General features: G+C 43.9%; 1 protein-coding gene across 1 annotated transcript in view; it reads left to right on the forward strand.

Moving 5' to 3' along the window:
• The window catches only part of MYH9 (myosin heavy chain 9), a 67,725-nt gene continuing 62,028 nt past the window's right edge, over positions 1-5,697 (forward strand). Inside the window, exon 1 of the mRNA XM_010711635.3 lies at positions 1-86. The gene's annotated coding sequence lies outside the window, so the exon portion shown is untranslated. The remainder of the gene's footprint in view (positions 87-5,697) is intronic.

Genomic DNA, 5,697 nt, shown 5'->3' on the forward strand with positions numbered 1-5,697 from the left:
GGAGGAGCCGGCAGCGTGCGGACGCCACTCTCTCGCCGCCAGGAGCGCAGCGCGGCGCTTCCTTACCTCGCCGGAGCCTGGCTCAGGTAACCGCTGAGGTGTGCTGGGGGGACGGGCGGGCTTGCCCCGTTCTTTCCTCGCGGAGCTCGCGCCTCTTTGTCCGGCGGAGCGCTGCCCCTTCGAGCCGCGCGCCCTCCCGTGTTCTTTCCGGCCCTGCCCCGGGAAGCGCCTCGTCGCCCTCCCGCCCTGCCCGCTGCCCCTCGCCTTCCCCGGCCCTTCCTCCTTCTCGCCCCCGGGGCGGCCGTCCCTTCTCCTCTCCCCGTCCCGCCGTCCGTCCCTTGGAAATAACGGGAAGGGGAGAATGGGACCGCTTGGCAGCTGTCAGGGCTGCAGCCTGAGTCACGGGCTGCCCGTTCTCCCGCAGACATCGCGCTGGGCTTGGCTTCCGCCCTCACATCTCCACTTCCTCATTCAGTTGGGGCTGCAGAGTGAGGCCAGGAGGCAGAGGGAGGAGGGAGTGACAGGGCAAGATGAAGCTTGCAGCAGGAAAGCTTGCAGATAGCTCGCTCTCTCAGGCATCACCTCCGACGGGGTCGGAGCAGCGATCCTCCGTGTCTCGGTGATATCCCAGCAGGTGTGGGGAGCACCAAACCTCCGAGCCCCTTCAGGAGTGGGTTTCCTCAGGCGGGGTGGCCCCTGCTCTGTCTAAACGTGGTGTGAAAGGTGTTGTGAGGAAACACCGCTCTTCTGGTGGGGAAGCTTTCTGTGCGCTGTCTGTTAAACTCACTTTTCTTCCTTACAGCTCCTCTCTTTGTTTTCTCTAGAAACTCTGTGTTGTTCAGCTTTCCTCTTGTTTACTTTTTCCTTCTGCGTTCCGTGTTAAATGTCCTGAGCCACGCTCTGTAAGAACATACTAAGAATGTTGGCTTTTCTCTTAGCTGAGCAGCTCTGCCCCAAATGGATCAGTGTGCCAAGTAATGCATAAGAAGTTGTGCTTCAAGCCTGGAGAGATATGGCAGGAGGTGGACTTTGACCTCTACATCGGTGCCTCTGCCCTACGCTATAAAGAAATATAAATTAATCTGCTGTTCAGCTATAGCTTGAAAGGCTAAATTGCATGCCCTTAGCTCTCGTATGCGTCTTCCATCTGCAGACCTCAGTATGGTGAAGTTTTAACTCCCAAATAGCAGCACTCTAATCAGTTGCTGCTTGTGTAAAGATGCTTTTGAAATTAGTCACCAGGTGACGATGTGGCTGGGTTCACTTATCCATGGCATTCCAGTGAAAATGGTAAACCACGACACAGATATTTATTGACTCATAGATGTACTGTCTGCAACTGTGGCTCTCCTTCCTGAAGCTGGAATGAGATAAGCAAATATTTTTGTTAACTGGAAAGTTGTAATGGGGAGGGGAGTGGTTGATAAGTGAAACTGCTTTTGGCACAAAAGGGTTTTGAAGCTGTTCATCACAACCACCATCACCTGTATAAGCACAAGATTGTACTGCTAACCTGACCTTGTAAAAATAACTACAGGGTGAGATCGTGCAGCGGTTTCGTGAAGCTCTGCATCAGGTACAGCTGTTTAAATGGACATGTACTCCTTCTTGAGAGCTGTATTTGTTGTGTTTATTTGTAGCATCTGCTGTCTTGCTGAATGTGGACAAGCAAAAGTTTCAGTGGCTTAAAGTTACCTGCAAAATTGCTAGTAGCTGATAGAAAAAGGTCAGAACTTCCCTTGTTTTCTATCTTGGCACCTTATTTTATGGTGGTTCTTGTAATGTGGGGTCGTGATTGATTGAAGGTGTTAAGATTTGATTAAGATTTGAAGTTCTTTGATATCTTGAGACTTCAACCTCAAGGTTGCTCTGTCAGGTAGCAAGCGTGGCTGTTTCTGTATAAACAGGGTGACAGAATAGTTGGGTGTCTATCCCGGAAGAATGGGTGTAGAAATTTAAGACTTTTTATTGGACTTTGCACAGTTGGTGAGGACACTTCTACCATATTACATATGTTTTTTTCCTTTTTCAAGTTATTCCCATAAGAAAAAAAAATATCAGAGTGATATCTTCATCCAGAAAGTAAAAGAAAGAGTGATCTTGGTTCATTTCTTTTTCCATTGTGTTCTCTTTCAGGTGTTTTTTGATACGCTTCACAGAACTTTAAGGCAACTGTGTTGAAGCACTGTAGCTGAATTTAAATGAATCATTAATAAGTGCTTTAATAACAGATACAATTAAATGTCTGGCAGAGGTGTAGGGGAAAGATGAAAAGGATTTCTCCCGTAGGGGGCTGAGGTGACTTGTTGTCCTCACATTATTTTGGTGGGCTTCACGCAAGGTCTCAGAGGGTGAAGGTGTGTTCCAGCCGTGGTGGCTGTAATACTTGACCTTGAGTTGAAAACTATTTCTAGTGGAGTTTGATGCTGCAGGTGCTTAAATTCTTCCTGGTGCTACTTGGCACCACAAGTGTTCCTTCAGATACGCAGAGAGACTTAGCTTTAGCACCACAGCAGGCTGTCTTCGGAACCTGAGCTGTTATTGTCTTAGCAGGTTTTTTAAAAGGTGTTGTACAAAATGTATAACTAATAATCTCCAGGTTAGCTCTCTGTTCTGGGAGCTTCAGGTATCTGCCTGTGCCCACAAGTTCAGGGTTTGTTCTGTTAATCCCAGGATGCTAAACAGCTGGGGAGGAGGCATATTGTAGGTGTTCTGATTTCTCAGCTCACTTAGGAGTTTTATGTCTGTTTTGCTGCAAGGAATGACTTAGTTCTTTTAGGTCTGGAAATCTGATGAATGTTGCCCAAGGAGGCTGTGGATGCCCCATCTCTGGAGGCATTCAAGGCCAGGCTGGATGTGGCTCTGGGCAGCCTGGTCTGGTGGTTGGCGACCCTGCACATAGCAGGGGGGTTGAAACTCGATGATCATTGTGGTCCTTTTCAACCCAGGCCACTCTGTGATTCTGCTTGAGTCCTTTGTCTTGATCACACTGACATATTGGTGTGACTGTAATAGGGTGAGTTTGTGAGCGGACCCACTGGAGGTACAGGAACTCGTGTGGTTAATGCAAGATCTATAGAAAGGGGAAGTACAAATTCAGGTTGTTTTACCTCCCACCCTGTGTGCTGCATCTGCTTTCTTGCATCGTGACTTCAGGTTATTGGGTAACATACTGAAACTAGCTGATGACTAAAGTGTGTTGTGGAGGCCTGGAGTCAGAGTGCACATCTACTAAGAGGTTTCCAGACCTTTAATCCTGGGTGTAGGGCTTAAGTATGGTTTTGTACGTTTGAGTCAAAAAATGCATTCGGTGCACTCTAACATCGTTCTGATTTTTAATTTCTTGTATGAATCTCTTTTTAGTCTTTGTTTTCCTAGCTAGTAATTGAGGCACAGCTGTTTGCATGTTAAGTAGAGAAATTGTGTGCCTGACGTTAAGTCTTTTGTGGGTTGGAACAAAGCTATAATAGCATAGGATTGCCTACAGCAGCATTGTTTTTGCTGGCAGTCGCTCTAGCTTAGTGGTGGCTTGGTGACCTTGTACCTTAAACTTCTTTTCAGTTAAAGCACATCGTGGCTCTAATTGAGTTTTCTGGTGTAGAAAGATATGGAAATTAGTAACCTGATTTAAATAAAGTATGAGGAGACAAAAAACACACATGCAACTTCTGCCCTGGCAGTTAATGCAAACGGGTGTTGTCCAACTAAATGAAATGCATTGGCTTACAAGTTCATCTTAATTTCATGCCAGTGCTTAATTATGGTTTAGTCCTTTTTTTTTCAGCAGCTGTGAGAACTTGTTCCAAGCACCTGAAGTGGTAATCTCAATGCTGATTGGTCTTGCTATGCCAGGTTACTGTAGCACTTGAATGCCTTCTCACCAGACTCCAACCCAGCCTTGTTCAGCATAATGCTGGTCTCCAGTTATGGCCTTTTAGTCTGTGTTTGGCACCACGTGCTTTCTCTCTGAGCATCCCAAGAAGTCTGAAGAACCCCTGGTGTCCACAGTTTTCCAGTGGTGGAACTGTGATTGAATTCATTGGATGGGGAACAAGCACTGCAGAGTTATGTCATTTTTAAACACGGCAAAGAGGAAATGGTAAAATTGATGTAGCATATTTGTCTACTGCAATACTTGTTTCTTAACAAGTATTACAAATATACTGCTGTTGGATGCGGGGAGGCGTAATAAAATATAATTCTGTATGCTGTGGTTTGACTTTGTGACCTCTTTATGAAATGTATACCTCTAGAGGTTTGTACGCAGGGTTTGGATTCTGCTTGTCTTCATGACTGCAAGTTTAAATTTCACTTAATGCATGTATACTGACTCTTCTGAGAGCAGTAAATATAACCACATGGATGAGTGATTTCAGTAAACTCAGGCTAATAATCAATATGTATTGAGGGAAACTGAACTTGGAAACTTGTATCGTAAAGTCTGTGTAACTGATGAATACATCTATTCATCAAGAGCTACCATTTTGACGAGTCTCGGCAGGAAAACTATTGTGATATATGCCTCAATGCTGAACTGAAGTTCTAATTTAAACTAAAGCGAAGTAGACGTTCAGAGTGGTAAGAAAAGAGGTTCTGAAAAATACGGCAGCTTAACTTTGATAATTCTGTGTGCGGTCAGGCTTTTTTTCCTGCTGGGCTGCTTCCTGTTTAAAATATAAGACTTAAAGCATGCTCTTGTAATAGTTGACTTCCCGTTTAATTGTCTGTAGTGATCAGAGTACTGCATTCGTCTCTGTTTTTCTTTTAAGGTCAAGACTTCAGCAGTTCACTTGAATGTAGGCTCCCCTAATCAGCCTTGGAGGTACAGAAGATTTGACTTCAACCAAAGCGTCCAATTCTCAATGCAGCTGGTCTCATTAACACACAGAGTTGATCCAAATAGTCTTGAAAGAAAGAAGAGAAACACTGAATTAAACTTAGACAAAACTTCAACCAGAAGTTCAATTTCAGTGGTTTCAATTTTTTTTTTTTTTCTCCTCCGAATTTGACTTAAAGCAACCTGCTTTAATAACTTGTTTGTACATTTTTAGTCAATGAACTCTTATTGGAAAGGATTGTTATGCTTCAGGTCTGCTTGCCATTTAGGGCAAGAGATTTTGATCATAATGTTCTCAGAATCAGTAAAGTTAATCATTTTGAGACAACTGTCTGCAGAAAGAACTAATTAGCAGAGGATTTTTTTAATAATTGATAGACTGTTAGAACTTAAGTGTATTCAAAGGAATATGTAATGCTTAAAGGTAGGAACTTGGCAACGAGTACTAAAATATAAACCTGAGGTCATCAGAAGGAACTGCATGAGGAAGGTCTTAGTGAGGCACTTGGAGTCATTCTGTTGATAAGTTAAATTGATTTCTAACCCTTTTGTTGTTTTGTTGTTTTTTTTTTCCCCCTGTAGATGCTGAAGCCAGACTGCATTCTTCTTTGGCTTAGTTGTTCATAATTTAAAATGCAGAGGAGGCTGTGTATATTTCTTGTTCTTTTTTTGGGTGATGGTTGTGTGTGTTTTAAGACTTAACAGGCCCCAAAACTGTTTAAACTGTGACTTAAAGTTTGTTACTTAAACTGGTTCTCGTAGTTTCCATCTTGTGGGTTAAATTGCAGCATGAATGTTAATAGCAGGTACTGAAGTCTTTGACCTCTGTTATGCAGTAAAATATGCTGAGTTATTTTACC

The sequence above is a fragment of the Meleagris gallopavo genome, chromosome 1 (assembly GCF_000146605.3).
Source record: "Meleagris gallopavo isolate NT-WF06-2002-E0010 breed Aviagen turkey brand Nicholas breeding stock chromosome 1, Turkey_5.1, whole genome shotgun sequence".
Classification (NCBI taxonomy): domain Eukaryota; kingdom Metazoa; phylum Chordata; class Aves; order Galliformes; family Phasianidae; genus Meleagris; species Meleagris gallopavo.